General features: G+C 43.0%; 1 pseudogene; it reads left to right on the top strand.

Annotated features, from left to right (window-relative positions):
• The first annotated feature begins 13939 nt into the window (after positions 1-13939).
• Positions 13940-14728, top strand: LOC141411592 (uncharacterized; annotated as a pseudogene).
• Positions 14729-15684: the final 956 nt, after the last annotated feature.

The raw sequence follows: 15684 nt of genomic DNA, 5'->3' as shown, positions 1-15684 counted from the left end.
AGCCAAATAGCATGAGGCTCCTCACTCCAAGAGTGGATTTGGCAGTCTCACACTGTTTTAAGGAAGAAAGGTAATTTTCTATAAAGTAATTAGATCATCACATAACTCAAACAAACCATTACTGTGACTGGATTTTGTTTTCATTAACTTTAGGAAATGTTCTTTGAATATAAGCTAAAAATAAGTGACTGTTCAGGGTGTAATTAATTTTGTCATTTTTTAAAGGCAATTATGCAATTTAAGGGTTAAAAGTGATATTTTTTTTTGGAATGTATATTAGTTGATCTCCACACCCTAGGTGAATGTTGACTTTTCAAATGAAAACAGCAGGATAGAAGTCTGCTTGCTGCTGTCTGGTCTGGAAACCTTGGACTTTATTTCCAAGTTTCTTGACTTTCGGGCTACTGCCTGAAATCCTTTAGTGCTGCCTTATATATATTTAATCCTCTGTCACTCCATTGTGAATATCATTCCATCAGCAGTTTCCCCATTTCCCTGGGGAGCAAAGATCTTCTTCTTCACATCTATTTTGAAGGTTCTAAGTTGGTTTTCTGGTGTCTGTTACATCTTATTTTTTCTGCTTTGGGAAGGTAAAGTGATTTATTTGAAATTTGCGTAAGGTCTACTGTTCTTACAGAGAGTAACCACTATTAATCCATTTCCTGAATAGTACATGTTACGCAAAACCCCCTAGACAATTTCAGTTTTGACATTCAGAGAGGTTAAACCTTGGTGTGCTCATCAGATATTCTATATCACATGGCAAGAAAATGATAATTTTCTTGTGATATTAGGATGTATGGCATTGTTCCTTAGATTTTAGTTTCTGGGCAGGACATTTTAAACTTGGAAGTGGCTTAGGCTTATTCAGGGGGTATTTTTACAGTTCAGCATTTGGCTTTTTGTTCCTGAGGCCTAGAAAGCAGTTTAAGCCACTAGAAACTTAAGTGAAGACATTACCTGAAGGAAAGATGCTCACAGTCAGAAGAAAAACAGGAAATCAGCTTTCAAGTCAGTCACTTGGACTTCAGAAGGAGCTACTTGAGACACTGAAGTGCTCTTCCACCTTGTCAGGCTCAAAAACCAGCAGAACCCCCCTGATATCTGATAAGCAAAGGCTGACTGCTAGGCGCTTAGCAAGCAAAAGTCATTGAGACTTCCAGCCTTCTGCAAAAGCTAGATTACTATGACCCTGAAAGCTAACACCTGTACAAGAGATTTTTGTGAATACATTTTCACTCTTTACTTCATGAGCTCAGCATTTTCTAGGCAAGCATAGGTGAAGTAAAGATTCAGCTGTAGGCAAAAAAGCTTCTTACTCCTTTACGTCCTTTCGGACATTACTTGCCAAAGCATTTGTTGACTTTCTATTTTGTGACAGATGAATTCTTCTATGCAACTTCAAAAGAGCAAGAAAACCTTAGCTTTAATTTGTTAATGTCAAATCTATATGAGTGGAACTAAATTAGCAGTTTCAATTTGTTATTGTTGTTTAATTTTTCCAGTCAAGAAGCAAATGGCGTATGTTCTGAATCCTCTGGACAGTAGAAAGAACCTCATGAACTCAAGGTGGTTCTGGTTGGTTAGTGACATATAAGAAAGATTCCCTCCCTAGGAAGCCAATTTCTCAGGGACAAATAATTTAATAATAAGTATCAAAAGAAATAGCCACAGTGGTGCCACAGTGAAAATACACTCACAAGAGAATGTGATTCTTGGATGCTTAGCTGGGGACCAAAGTGAATGTATAGCTAGGATTCAGAAACATGGGATGCAATGAACAAATGAAAATTAGGATATTGGGTAAAATGGTAATGTATGAGGGACAACAAGAATTTACTGTCAATTAACACATATATGCATGGATATATCACAAGGGATATATCTGTGTAGCTATCTTTATCTCAAACTGGCAAAAATGTCATGTTTTTCTTTTTATCTTTTATCTTTTCTCTTCAGCAAAATCTGAGAACAGGAGGGTGGAACAGGTCCTGCAGAGGGGAGAGGACTGGCACCAGTGAGAGGGAGGTTGTGTGGAAAGGGCATAGAAGAGTGCATTCAGGGCAAAAAATGTGTGTATATGCATGTAAATGCATAAATGATACCTGCTGAAACTGTTCCATGAATTGGGGGAGGGTGTGATAAAGGGGAGTGGTGGAAAGGGTGAATTCAAGTATGATATATTTGATACATTGTAAGAACCTTTGTAAATGCTACAGTGTAACTCCCACCCAGCACAACAATAAAAGAAAAATAAAATAAAATAAATTCCTGAATCAAAGGTTAACTGTTTTGGAAGCTGAGCACTAAACAAGGAGCTTGTATTAGTTTACCAGAGCTGTTTTAACAGAAGTGCCATTAACTGGATCATTTAAGCAATGGAAATAGAAATATATTTTCCAGAAGTTACAAGTCAGAGATAAAAGTAACAAGAAGGTTAATCTGTTCTGAGGCTTCTCTCCTTGACTACCTTCTCCCTGTTTCTTTACATGCTTTTTTTTTTTGGCCCCTGTTTTGAAAGGATGCTAATTATACTGGATTAGGATACTTTACATAACTTCATTTGCCCTTAATGTTCTCTTTAAAAATCCTGTTTCCAAATGTAGTCACATTCTGAGGTATTGGCAAATAGGCATGCAGCATATTAATTTCTGGCAATGCAATTAAGACTCAATGCAGGAATGATTCCTCAAATCCAAATAATACCAGATTTACTATGCTTGACTCTGGTGGTGCTTTGTTTCACTTGAGGTAGTTTCCCAATGTTAGGGTCTCAAATAATTTGGGAAATACAATGATATTTAAGGTTTAAAACAAACCTGAGAGAGTTAAGATTTCACCCTTTCCTCCATAAGTGTCTCTGACTCTTGACCCTGACATTTTTAAAGCTGTTCATCTGATGACTGGTGTTGACATTTCATACCAGTAACTCTGACAGTGAAGACAGCTTAGTCTGTGTGAGAATATTGAAGGTAATAAAGGTGGAATTTGTCTATGTTGTCTTTGTAATTGATTTCAGTAATATTTGTACTTTTCTGAAAAGAGATCTTGTATAGATTTATTTCTGGGTACTGTATTTTTATTATCACTTTAAATCACATATAATTAATAAAATTTATTTTTGAACTATTTGGATATAAGTAAACAAAACTGGTATTTAAATTGACCTGGCATACAATGAGCCTATTAAATCATATGTTAACTTTAATAGTTTAAGTATAGAATACTTTTAATTTTATATTTTTCCAAAACATTTTTAAATGTTAGATCTTCATTTTTTCCCATTTCTTTTAATATATTACTGGTTTACAAGTGCTTCATCTGGTATTTTCTATAGTTTTTCTTTCTTTTCCTTTAGTAGTCACAATTTAATTAAGAAAGTCCTTTCTGCTTCTAGTGACACAAGAGGAATGTAGTGATATTAGTGATAAAAGGACATAAGGTGATATTAGTGATTGTCTTGGTTTTGTTTTTTAATTATGAAGAGTGTGTTATACTTATAAATTGAATATCAATATAAATATAATTCAAATATAAATTGAATATCAATTTATTCAATACATCAAGGAATCAGAAATTTTCCTTTGGATTGCTTAGTTTGTAAAGTTCAGGAATCACAGCATTGTAATTCTCTGTTTCTTAGAACCCTTCCTGAACCCTTAACTCCCACACCACGGTAGCAAGAACACAAAAGTAGAACCATTCAGATGATGAAGTTGCCACAAACTTACATAAAAGACTTTCTCAGATAAGTTATTGATTAAAGTCTAGCAAGTGGATATTTCACTTTGAACAAATTAAAAGCAAAGAAAATGAACATTTGCACAGGTACTTTTAATTTTACATAAACTGTTATTCCATGTCATTATGATTTTTGGCTATTTTAAGTTAAAAAAACAATAAAACTATAGAACAAATAAAAGTATTTTTCCAACCTTATCTTTTTCAGTTAAACAGATATAATGTAAATAGCTACTAGTCCATCTGTAGAAGTGAATAAATTGGCAAATCTTTATTCAGGAGTGAGTTGTTTGAGCTTATTCTATTTTATATTCAGCTTTCAAGTCTGCACTAGAAATCAATGATAAATTTATAATAATAGTTAAAACATCATGGAATCTACAGAAACAGATTGTCAAATAGATATAAATTGTTCTATATCACTAAAGATTATGTTTTTCTTTTAAAAAGGTACAAAAGTCAGTGCTCTGTTGTTAGTTTTCTATCAGCATATTCTACTGGCATAGGATTACTAGAATATAAAATTTTCCAAGTCTATTTCAAATTTACCTTATGTTGATTATTCAATAAAGGTATTAAAATTTTTTAAATTTTAATATTTTTTACTTTTGATTGTTTTTATCATTTATCAGCTTCTAGCATGTAATCATAATAAGCTATTTTGCTAATGACAAAAATATCAGTATGTTAAATCAATGTAATAATTTATATGAAAGCATGGATTAAATACATACTCATTTACTTTAACTGTGAAAATCAAACATAACCTTTCTCTTTAAAGTTAATTTTTTCTTAAACATGAGCTAGAAAAAAAGGCAAATAGTGCACATCTGAGTTATTACATCATTAGTACTAACATTAAATGATATCACTATAGATGAGATAAAATGCTGCTTAGTTGTTTTCTGTTAACAAGAATCAGGCCTGCAGAGACTTCAGAGATTATAGAAATGTAAGTCTAACTGTTTGAATACTTAATATTACTAATAGTCTAAGTAAATACTGTAAGCATTTTAGCATATAATCTGTTTTATAATAGAAATTTTTAAGATGGCTAGAAATATTTTAATATACTGTTTATTTTTAAATAATTGAATATTATCATATTAGTAACAGTGACATAAAATGCATAGGAGTACATTATTGGAAAACTAATTATTTATTCAGTAGACATTGTTTAGTCAGACCCACACATAAAAATTTAATGTGTTTCCCTTGATTCAAATGTTCTTTGAAATGGTTATTAATTTAATTTGTAATTTATATGCTTTGTTATTTAAACCCAGTTTGAATGATATCAACCTAGTAGTCCGTTTGCTGACTTTTATTCATATTTTCACTGCTTTCTCCTCCAGCAGGCCTTACTAAGCCTTGTTTAGATCTTTGCCAGTGAAAGGAATAGGAGGCCTCAGCGGGCCCCAACCCCCTTGTTGTATGAAAGGAATAGGAGGCCTCAGCGGGCCCCAACCCCCTTGTTGGAGAAACCAGTACCAAACACCCTGTGTAGATAAGATAAGCAATGCGGCAGGGCTCGGTTAGGGCATATAGAATGTGAGGAATGTGAGCGGGAGGTACGTGCAAGATGTGAGGTATGTGCAAGATGTGAGGTACGTGCAAGATGTGCTCTGCCTGCTTGCCCAATGTTGATAATGAAAATATGCACGCCACCGCGGTCTATATAAGATTTCCCCTAAAGAGGCTCAGGGTCGTGCTTTCCTAACCGGTCCTGCGTGTCCGTGTGGGAGCTCGACCCTGGCTAGCCAGCCCAATAAACTCTGCTTTGTTGATTGCATTCACGCCTGGCTCTCTGTCTCTCGGGAGAATAGGATTCCGGGTCCTAACATTTGGAGGTCCCACCGAGATTTCATTTTCTCGAGAGACAGGACCTGCCTGCGAGAAAGCAGGGGCGATCCCAAGTCCTAGGCGTTGGGAGGGGATCCCAGACCCTCATTTGGAGGAACTTGAGTGTTCCATTTGGGCCGCGGCGGGGATTCGGCCAATCCCCAGGGAGATTCATTCTGGGAATCTCGCAAGGAGGACCACAGGGTCCTATTGGGAGAGGCTTTCCTCTCATTTGGGCTCGAGCATTTTAGGAACCCTGGCACCAGGTGAAGAACTAATTGAGCTAGTCTACCGACCACCCGTCAAGTGGACGCCTTTCGGCCTGATATCCCAGTTGGACGGTGAGGAGGTTGAATGGGGTGCGCACCAGTGTGAGAGAAGGACCGGTCCGAGCGAGTGCTGGAGAGTGTTTTGTGTGTGTGGAATTATTGTTGTCTTCACCCTTTTTGTTCTCTCTCTCTTGGTGTTTGATTCTCCTTCCACAATGGGACAGGGACAAACAACCCCAAAGTCTTTGATCCTTTCTCACTTTTCAGAAGTTAAAGAAAGGGCCTTAAATGCGGGTCTGGTCATCAAGAAAGGTAAGTTCGACACCTTTTGTTCTACAGAGTGGCCCACCTTTGGAGTCGGGTGGCCCATTCAAGGTTCCCTCTCCCTAGACATGATCACTAAGGTTAAAGCAGTCATTTTTCAGCCAGACAATCGAGGCCATCCAGACCAAGTTCCTTACATTTTGGTTTGGGAGGATCTGGTGAGGAACCCTCCCCCTTGGTTAACAGTTTTTCTGGCCCACCCCTCCAGTTCGGCCCCCGGGGCTAAAACCCCAGTCACGCCTGCCTTGGTCATAAAGGAAGAGGAAAAACTTCCTCTTCCCACCTTGACCGGTCCTCAAATTAGGGCATCTCCTTCACCATCTCCAGTCTTACCAGAGAGTTCCCCCCTTTACCCATCCCTCGCAGGGGCAGAAGAAGATCGGCCGCCTCCATATATGACTCCCCCTAGCCAAGCCAGTGCCCCGGAGGAGGAAATTTCCTCATCCTCCTCAACAGGACTGGCAGCAGGAGGAGGAATGGGTCGAAGACTTCGCCCCCAAGGGATCCGGGAAAGGGAAGGGGAAGATGGGCCCTCCTCATCAACACAGGGGGAGGAAACTGTCCCTACACTTCCAGTCCGGATGGTGGGCCAAGGGGGACCGGGAGGAGGGCTACAGTTTCAGTACTGGCCCTTCTCCTCCAGTGATCTATATAACTGGAGGACACAGAACCCGCCCTTTTCTGAAGACCCCAAGTGTCTCATAGATCTCTTGGAGTCCATCATGCATACACACCATCCCACTTGGGATGACTGTCATCAGCTGCTCAATACTCTTTTTATGATGGAGGAATGAGAGCGCATCCTCAATGAAGCGAGGAAGAACGTCTTGGGGGATAATGGGAGACCCACAACTCTCCAACCTGCCATAGATGAGGCTTTTCCCCTACGCTGCCCTGATTGGGATTTCGGGACCGCAGAAGGTAGGGAGCGTCTTCGGATCTACCGCCAGACTCTTATGGCCGGTCTCCGAGCAGCCGCTAGAAGGCCCATCAATTTTGCAAAAGTGAAAGCAGTTGTTCAAAGGGAAAACGAAAGCCCGGCCGGTTTCTTAGAGTGCCTCTATGAGGCATACCGTCAGTACACCCCTATTAACCCTGAGGCGGACCTCCACCGGTCTGCTGTGGTACTCTCATTCATTAATCAGGCAGCTCCAGACATTAGGAGAAAACTCAATAAACAGGAAAACTTAGGGGAGATGACTATAAGGGAAATGCTACAGGTAGCGGAAAAGGTCTTTACCGCTAGGGAAACTCCAGAAGAAAGGGAGGAAAGACAGAGAAAGGAAGACAGGGAGGCCCAGGAGAAATTGAGAAAGGAGGGAGTTCCAGGCTAAGGAAAACCAAAAGCAACAGAGAGAAATGGCCCGTATTTTCCTAGCGGGTGTCCGGGACCAACCCAGGGGAGGGGGCCACGCCAGAACCCCAGATAAGGAACACTGTTTTTACTGTAAGGAAACTGGGCATTGGAAGAGAGAATGTCCTAAGTTAAAGGGAAGAAGAGGGTTTGGAAGGAGACTGGGGGAGAACAGGGAAAGGGAACGAGCAGTAGAGCAGGCCAGAGTCCTCCTAGCCAGAGAAGAGGACTGAAGGAGACGGGGTTCGGACCCCCTCCCCGAGTCCTGGGTAACAATACATGTGCAGGGGAAGCCAATGGGGTTCATGGTGGATACCAGTGCCCAATATTCGGTTTTAAACAAGGCACATGGACCTTTGAACAAGGCACAAACAAGTGTTGTTCAGGGGGCCACCGGTATGCAGTTATGTACATGGACTACCAAAAGAAAGGTGAACTTAGGAAAACACCAGGTCACACACTCCTTCTTGGTCGTCCCTGAGAGCCCCGCTCCCCTGCTCGGACGGGACCTACTCACCAAAATAGGGGCCCATATCCATTTTGAACCAGATGGAATAATTGTGAGTGATCGAGAAGGGAGCCCGATTCATGTCTTGTCCCTATCATTGGCTGACGAGCATCGTCTGTTTGAGAGTCAACAGGAACCAGGAGGGGACATGACTCATTGGATAAAAAGATTTCCCACGGCCTGGGCAGAGACTGCGGGAACTGGCCTCGCCAAACACCTCCCGCCCGTAGTTATACAATTGAAGGCTTCTGCTCTCCCCATTCGGGTGAAACAGTATCCTATGCCTGAGGAGGCCCGAAGAGGCATAGCCCCTCATATCCACAGGCTAATAAAGGAAGGAGTACTGTGGCCTTGTCAGTTTGCCTGGAATACTCCTCTGCTCCCCGTCCGAAAGCCGGGAAGAGGGGACTATAGGCCTGTGCAAGACCTACGAAAGGTAAACAAGTGGACGGAGGACATTCATCCCACCGTTCCGAATCCCTATACCTTGCTCAGCCACCTACCCCCCTCGCAAGTATGGTATACAACCCTTGATTTGAAAGATGCTTTCTTCAGCATTCCATTGTCAGAAATTAGTCAGCCGCTATTTGCTTTCAAATGGCAAGAAGATGAGGGCCAATCCGGACAGCTCACTTGGACCAGACTGCCGCAAGGATTTAAAAACTCTCCCACCCTGTTTAATGAGGCCCTGAGCCAGGACCTGGAAACTTTTCACCGGAGCCACCCACGAGTCACTCTATTACAGTATGTTGATGACTTACTGTTGGCGGCAGAAACCCGAGAGGAGTGCATCAAAGCTACTGAACACCTGCTAATGGAATTAGGTGAGCTGGGGTATCGGGCAAGTGCCAAGAAAACTCACATCTGTAAAAGGTCAGTGACATATTTGGGTTATCGGATTGCAGATGGGGCAAGATGGCTGACTGATGCCATGAAACAGACTATTCTGGCTATCCCATCCCCGACATCCACTAGGGGGGTGAGAGAATTCCTGGGCTCCGCAGGGTTCTGTAGACTCTGGATTCCAGGATTTGCGGAAATAGCCAGACCCCTATATGAGGCCACCAAAGAAGCTCCAGATTGGAGTTGGGGAGAGAGAGAACAACAGGCCTTTGATCAGCTAAAAGACGCTCTTTTGCAGGCTGCTGCCTTAGCCTTGCCAGATCCTACAAGACCATTCACTCTGTTTGTAGATGAGAAAAAGGGGGTAGCCAAAGGAGTCTTGACCCAACAGCTAGGTCCCTGGAAGAGACCAGTGGCATACTTTTCCAAGAAATTAGACGCAGTAGCGGCAGGATGGCCCCCCTGCCTCCGCATCATAGCAGCCATTGCCGTGCTGGTGAGAGAAGCCGATAAACTAACCTTTGGACAGGCCTTCTGGGTAATGGCCCCTCACCCGGTGGAGGGAATCCTTAAACAACCCCCTGGGAAATGGATGACAAATGCCAGGCTCACCCACTACCAGGGGCTCTTCTTGGATTCCCCTCGGATCACATTCACAGATCCCGTAGTCCTGAACCCTGCCACCTTGTTGCCTAACCCGGAACTGCAGACACCTGTCCATAACTGCAAAGAATTCCTCTCCGAAGTTACACAGGTACGGGCTGACCTAAAGGATACCCCCCTGTCCGGCTGCAAATTAAACTGGTACACGGATGGAAGCAGTTTTTTCCAAGATGGAGCCCGAAGGGCAGGGGCAGCTGTAGTCGACCAAGAAGGAAATACGGTATGGAGCAGCGCCCTCCCACCCGGAACATCAGCCCAAAAAGCGGAATTAATTGCCTTGGCAGAGGCCCTGGAGAGGGCAAAAGGAAAGCAAGTCAACATCTACACCGATAGCCGCTATGCTTTCGGTACCATCCATGTCCACGGGGCCATCTATCGCAAAAGAGGATTCCGCACAGCAGAAGGAAAACATCTAAAGAACCTAGTCGAAGTCCAGCGTCTATTAATGGCAGTGGAAAAACCGAAGGCAGTGGCAGTGATGTATGTCCCAAGCCACCAGTCTGCCAAGACGCCGGAAACTGTCGGTAACAACAGAGCAGATCAAGAAGCAAAGAGAGTAGCAATGGTGAGTCCTCCCATGGAGACAGGGCAATCTTCCACGGTTGCGGCGATAGACGTGCCGGTCCCAGAGCTCCCTCCGCTACCCCCCCGACCAGAATACTCCACAGAGGATTTCATTTGGATGAGAGCCCACTCCCCCTTTAGAGAAGGGGAAGACGGATGGAAAAGCAACTTGGAAGGCAAGTTAATTCTGCCTGAAAAACTCGGACGATTCCTGTTGGCTAACTTACATAAGTCCACCCATTTGGGGTGGAGAAAATTACTAGACTTGTTGACATCTGCGCAGCTCCGATTTCCGAACCAGACCATAGCAGTCCGCCAAATTGTGGAAGATTGTGCCAGCTGCACAGTCATGAAACCAGGACGAAGGGAGGGGCACCATACAGGTACTCGGGAACGGGGTAGGGCTCCGAAAAAAAATTGGAAAGTAGATTTTACTGAGGTAAAACCGAAAAAGTTTGGGTACAAATATTTGCTGGTATTCATAGATACCTTTTCAGGCTGGGTGGAGGCTTTTCCTACAAAGAAGGAGACGAGTCAGGTAGTGGCAAAGGCTTTGCTAGAGGAAATCATACCCAGATATGGGGTGCCCGAGACAATTGGGTCAGATAACGGTCCGGCTTTTGTTAGTAAAGTCTTGCAGGGACTAGCCCAGACTATGGGGGCCAATTGGAAGCTACATTGTGAATATAACCCCCAGAGCTCAGGGCAAGTAGAAAGGATGAATAGGACACTAAAGGAGACTTTAGCCAAATTGGCCCTGGAGACTGGCGGTGATTGGGTGACGCTCCTTCCCTTGGCCATCTTCCGAGTCCGGAATTCCCCTTATGTCCATGGGCTAACCCCCTTTGAGATCTTGTATGGGGCTCCACCCCCCATCATTCAGAGGACCTTAAGCCCAGAACTAGGTGATCTGGCCCCAAATTACCTGACCATGTTGCAGGCTTTAGCTAAAGTGCAACAACAGATTTGGCCCTTAATTCAAGCATACCACGCTGTTAAGAGGGACACAGCTCCGGAACATGGCATAGTCCCGGGTGACATGGTATGGGTTAAAAGGCATCAATCCAAAACCCTAGAGCCTAGATGGAAAGGACCTTATGTTGTACTGTTTACTACCCCTACCGCCCTCAAGGTTGACGGCATCGGACCCTGGATCCATTACTCCCACGTGCGTCGAGCCAATCATCAGAAACACGAAGAGGCCAGAGAGTGGACTGTACGGCGGCACCCAGACAACCCATTGAAGCTGAAGCTCTTGCGGCCCCAAAAACATGCAGAGTCTTCAGGAACCAACACGAATAAACTGGATATCTCCCTGATCCTGCTCACTGCCCAGAGCGGGAGCCTTGCTGAAACCAACCCTCACCAGCCTTATAAACAAACCTGGATACTTACCGATGGGGAGACACACACCACCCTCAACGAGACCACTCACACTGCCCCATTGGGAACTTGGTGGCCAGAACTACAATTCTGCTTCAAAGACATCAATCCTGCCTACAAGGCCACCGCCCCGGACATAGCTCGACGCTGGGGTTTTTATGCCTGCCCAGGGCACCAAAAGAACAAAGACTGTGGGGGGATACAACACTCTTTCTGTAAGTCATGGGCATGCGTCACATCTAACGATGGTGACTCGAAATGGGCAGTATCAAAGCCAGACCTGCTCACATTTGCATTTGTAAATGGGGCACCAAGGATAACACCCTGGAGAGGCAGCAGTGGGGGGGGCCCGATTTTCATGGGGGGCACAGGTTTTGGGGGCCGAAGCCTTCCAAGTTCCAACTGGGGTTGCTGGCCCACAGATCTAGATAGAATCAAGGTCACTTTCACTGAGGCTGGCAAAAAGGACACCCCTGGGTGGATACAAGGAAAGGTATGGGGACTTGTGTTTTATACAACTGGATATCCTGGCTCAACCATAGTAGTCAGATTAAAAATTGAGCCCACAGGGCCACCATCCACAGCAGTAGGCCCTAATAGGGTACTTAGGCCACCCTATGTAAAGCCACCTCCCCGACCTTCCACAACTCACCACCTTTCCTCTACCACAGCTCTGGTTAATGTAACAACTCCAAGACCATTAGAAACCCGCCCTCCCAGGGGAAACCCAAAACCCAGTCTCAGGACTGGGTCTAAAGACCCCCTCTGGGACCTGGTAGACGCTGCATTCCTGACGTTAAACCACACCAACCCTAGCATAACTACCTCCTGCTGGCTGTGCTACAATGTGAGGCCCCCATTCTATGAGGCAATAGGGCTAAATATCACCTATGATAACTCAACTAGTGACAACCCCACCCAACGTGCCTGGGGAAACCATAAAAGAGGTCTAACCATACGACAGGTAAGTGGCCAAGGAACCTGCTTAGGGAAGGTGCCAAGGGATAGACAAGGTTTGTGTACTGTTGTTACAAAAGAAAACAACAACTGGGGCAGCACTATTAAATGGGTAGTTCCAAAGGGTGAGGGATGGTGGCTATGCTCACGGTCCGGGCTCACCCCTTGCCTATCAACTAAGGTGTTTAACAGCTCCAAAGAATTTTGTGTCATGGTGGCTGTGCTGCCCTGCATCCTCTATCATTCAGAGGAGAGTCTATATTCATACTGGAATACAAAAATGGTTGAAGGAGAAAGAAAAAAAAGAAAGCCTATTTCTACTTTAACCATTGCTACCCTGCTTAGCTTAGGGGTGGCTGGGGCAGGGACCGGCATAGCCTCCCTGGCCACTCAACATAAAGGGATGTCTTCGCTGCACGCAGCCATAGACGAAGATATAGAGAGAATAGAAACCTCCATTAGCCACCTAGAAAAATCCCTCACTTCTCTGTCTGAGGTAGTACTTCAAAACCGATGAGGTCTGGACTTGTTGTTCCTCCAAAAGGGGGGACTATGTGTTGCTATAGGGGAAGAATGTTGTTTTTACGCTGACCATACCGGAGTTGTTCGTGACTCCATGTCTAAACTTCGAAAGAGTCTGGAACAAAGAAAACGAGAAAAAGAGGCCGGGGAAAGCTGGTTCGAGTCTTGGTTTAACCAGTCCCCATGGTTGGCTACCCTTTTATCTGCATTGGCAGGGCCAATAATAATCATCCTATTACTTGTTACCATAGGACCCTGGATTCTAAACCGACTTATGACTTTTGTCAAAAGTCAAATTAATACTATCCAACTTCTGGTCCTCCGCCAACAATATCAGGCTCTTCATCCCCTTGAGAATGATTCCTCAATTTAGGCCGTAAGAAAAGGGGGAAATGAAAGGAATAGGAGGCCTCAGCGGGCCCCAACCCCCTTGTTGTATGAAAGGAATAGGAGGCCTCAGCAGGCCCCAACCCCCTTGTTGGAGAAACCAGTACCAAACACCCCGTGTAGATAAGATAAGCAATGCGGCAGGGCTCGGTTAGGGCATATAGAATGTGAGGAATGTGAGCGGGAGGTACGTGCAAGATGTGAGGTATGTGCAAGATGTGAGGTACGTGCAAGATGTGCTCTGCCTGCTTGCCCAATGTTGATAACGAAAATATGCACGCCACTGCGGTCTATATAAGATTTCCCCTAAAGAGGCTCAGGGTCGTGCTTTCCTAACCGGTCCTGCGTGTCCGTGTGGGAGCTCGACCCTGGCTAGCCAGCCCAATAAACTCTGCTTTGTTGATTGCATTCACGCCTGGCTCTCTGTCTCTCGGGAGAATAGGATTCCGGGTCCTAACAGCCAGATTACTCCTTCTAAACGTCAACCCAAGAACCAATACTATATGAACAAATTCTCAATAAATTTATAATGTTTTCTGCAGCAGATATCTCTGATTCACCAGGTAGAACATTAAGGAAACAATGGACATCTCTAAATTGAAATGGATAAGTAAAGGGAAGGTATTACATGTATTTTTCTCTTTCTTCTCTTGTACCCAAGACAAAAGTAAACTGAAGCAGGAGTCTCACAAGGTGGAAAAAAATCTTTGTAGAGAAAATAAGGTGTCCAAAAATTAAAACAAGACTCTTAGAAAGGAAAATAAGTCCCTTGTGGGGAGAGAACAAAGCCCTTTGAGGAGAAAACAAAGCCTTTAGAATGGACAACCAATTAATCAGGGAAAGGAATCAGCTCTTGAGACAGCAAAACCAGGAACTGTAGAAGTTTAAAAAGGTGATTTTAGAGAGCCGAGAATTATCTGGAGAAAAAAATCAATTCCTTGAACACAGAAAGAAAGTCTTATTGTCAACAGAATCAAGCCCTCAAAGTTCAGATCAAGGCTCTCAAGCAACAGAATAAAGCCTTCCAGAATGGGGCAACAGCTCATGAAGAAGAAATCAGATCTCTGCATAAGGAGATCAAGGTCCTGCAGCATCAGGAGAGAGCAATCAGAATGGAGGACCAGTCCTGAGGAAGAAGGGTGTAGCTCTATAGATGGAAGAACAGGCTCTGTGGAAGAAGGAGGAGGTCCTTTGTGACTTTTTGTTCTTAAAGAAGAACACAGTTCCCTTTAGCAGGAGGAAAAAGCCCTGTAGGAAGAGGCAAAAATCCTAAAGCAATGGAATAGGGCTCTTCAGGGAAACAGCAAAAACAGGGTTGCTGAAAAAATGTGCAATGATGAAATAGAACAGAAATGTGATTTGAAGATGTAATCAGAGAATCATTAAGATCACTGCTATCCCATATGAATTTGAAGGTGAAGTTAACTATAGTTGATGTTGCAGATAAAAGTCTGGAAATTTACAGGGTTCGGTATTTGGTCCAGGAAAATAAATAAAATCATGAAAATTAAAAATAGTTCTTTAGGAATAGTTAAAATTTAGATTACTCTCTGGAGTAAATACTATTTTCAAAAAAAAAAAAAGATGCATCAATCGCAATAACTGTAGAAGTTACCTTTGTCCCTTATTTTCAGAGACATTGGGTGAATACTAGGAATCCCCCTGATAAGAAATTAAAAGGAAATATTTGTCTTAACACTTGCTCTTAGAATAGTAGAGTGAAATGCAACATTTTGTATATTAGGTTCAGATGTATTGAAGAATATCTGTTCTGCAACTTTTTTCTACTTCTAATGATCTGTTAGAGGTCATTAAAGTAATAAAAAGAATTTAAAATATGTGATAGTACAAAAACGTTTAGTGATGTTCATAGGTTTCCCTATTTTTTTCTTTATTCTTCATCTTACTTATACTCTTTCAACTCACTGAGAGGAAGTACTCTATCTAATAACTGTATTAAAGTTAGAGAAGAGGGGGTGAACAATTATCCAAATCTAGAATAAAAGCTTTATACACTAAAATGGGAAACTGTGGAACAGTTTGCATGCAATGGTAATTGGTGAAAAATTTGATTATTCTCAAATATTTATGTTGGTAATTTATCTAGTTGATTGCTGCTCTAAAAAACAATTGTGCAAAAGTGCAGTCACGCAGTTTAGAGTTGAATACAGAGTTTCAGAAAATTATAAGCTGTAGGGTTTGATATGGTACTTTATTTACCATCACTTTACATTTTGAACACTTAATACTGGGTGAACAAATACCTGATAGGTTTTATTGAATATATCGGAAGTCATCTATTCATGATCCTTGTCTAGTATTGAATA

This window comes from Castor canadensis, chromosome 10 (genome assembly GCF_047511655.1).
Source record: "Castor canadensis chromosome 10, mCasCan1.hap1v2, whole genome shotgun sequence".
Lineage (NCBI taxonomy): Eukaryota > Metazoa > Chordata > Mammalia > Rodentia > Castoridae > Castor > Castor canadensis.
Note: the sequence above shows the minus strand (reverse complement) of the source record. Positions and strands in the feature narration are given on the sequence as shown.